We start from the raw sequence: 2053 nt of genomic DNA, 5'->3' as shown, positions 1-2053 counted from the left end.
AATCCATCCAATTGTACCGCCTTCCTTCCTTCTATTGTCACCAAACTAGGACATGATTTCTTAGACTCATCATGGAGTTTCCATTGATCCATATTTCTGACATCATACATCCTTTATATCCAATAGTAATATATCTCTTCATCCTCGTGGGATATCCCTCATACCGAGATAAAAACTTATACTTATGAAGTTCATATTCCACTTCATCGAACATCATTACCCTTTCTAGGGTCAAGCGTCCTGATACGTCTCCGTCGTATCTACTTTTCCAAACACTTTTGCCCTTATTTTGGACTCTAACTTATATGATTTGAATGGAACTAACCCGGACTGACGCTGTTTTCAGCAGAATTGCCATGGTGTTGTTTTATGTGCAGAAAACAAATATTCTCGGAATGACCTGAAACTCCACGGAACATCTTAGAAAAAATAATAAAAAATCCTCACCAAAGATGAAGATCAGGGGGCCCACACCCTGTCCACGAGGGTGGGGGGGGCGCCCCCCCTCTAGGGCGCGCCCCCTACCTCGTGGGCCCCCTAGGTGCCCTCCGACGCCAACTCCAACTCTATATATTTGCTTTCGGAGAGAAAAAAATCAAAGAGAAGATATCATCGTGTTTTACGACACGGAGCCGCCGCCAAGCCCTAAAACCTCTCGGGAGGGCTGATCTGGACTCCGTTCGGGGCTCCGGAGAGGGGGATTCGTCGTCGTTGTCATCATCAACCATCCTCCATCACCAATTTCATGATGCTCACCGCCGTGCGTGAGTAATTCCATCATAGGCTTGCTGGACGGTGATGGGTTGGATGAGATTTATCATGTAATCGAGTTAGTTTTGTTAGGGTTTGATCCCTAGTATCCATTATGTTCTGAGATTGATGTTGCTATGACTTTGCTATGCTTAATGCTTGTCACTAGGGGCCGAGTGCCATGATTTCAGATCTGAACCTATTATGTTTTCATGAATATATGTGAGTTCTTGATCCTATCTTGCAAGTCTATAGTCACCTACTATGTGTTATGATCTGGCAACCCCAAACTAACAATAATCGGGACCACTCCCGGTGATGACCATAGTTTGAGGAGTTCATGTATTCACTATGTGCTAATGCTTTGTTCCGATTCTCTATTAAAAGGAGGCCTAAATATCCCTTAGTTTCCAATAGGACCCCGCTGCCTCGGGAGGGTAGGACAAAGGATGTCATGCAAGTTCTTTTCCATAAGCACGTATGACTATATACATAATACATGCCTACATTACATTGATGAATTGGAGCTAGTTCTGTGTCACCCTATGTTATGACTGTTACATGATGAACCGCATCCGGCATAATTATCCATCACTGATCCGGTGCCTACGAGTTTTCCATATACTGGTTTACGCTTATTTACTTTCCCGCTGCTACTGTTACAATCACTACAAAATACCAAAAACATTACTTTTGTTGTCTTTACTTTTGTTGCCGCTACCACCACTATCATATTACTTTGCTACTAAACACTTTGCTGCAGATACTAAGTTTCCAGGTGTGGTTGAATTGACAACTCAGCTGCTAATACTTGAGAATATTCTTTGGCCCCCCTTGTGTCGAATCAATAAATTTGGGTTGAATACTCTACCCTCGAAAGCTGTTGTGATCCCCTATACTTGTGGGTTATCAAGACTAATTTCTGGCGCCGTTGCCGGGGAGCATAGCTCTATTCTTTGAGTTACTTGGGATTTATATCTGCTGGACACTATGAAGAACTTGAAAGACGCTAAGACAACAATTTATCCCTCAACTACAAGGGGAGGTAAGGAACTGCCATCTAGCACTGCACTTGATTCACCTTCTGTTATGAGTAGGCTAGCGACACCTAAACCTGCTTCTGCTATTCGTTCCGATATGTCGCATGTTATTGATGATGCCACTTCTGCTATGCATGATACTTATGATGAAACTGCTTCTATGCCTGATACTACTGTGCCCCTTAGTGAATTTCTTGATGAACAAATTGCTAGGGCTAGAGAAAAAGAAACTATTGAATCTGAATACGATGATGAAAGTGATG

This window comes from Triticum urartu, chromosome 2A (genome assembly GCF_056163025.1).
Source record: "Triticum urartu cultivar PI428250 chromosome 2A, HENAU_Tu73, whole genome shotgun sequence".
NCBI classification, from domain to species: Eukaryota; Viridiplantae; Streptophyta; class Magnoliopsida; order Poales; family Poaceae; genus Triticum; species Triticum urartu.
Note: the sequence above shows the minus strand (reverse complement) of the source record.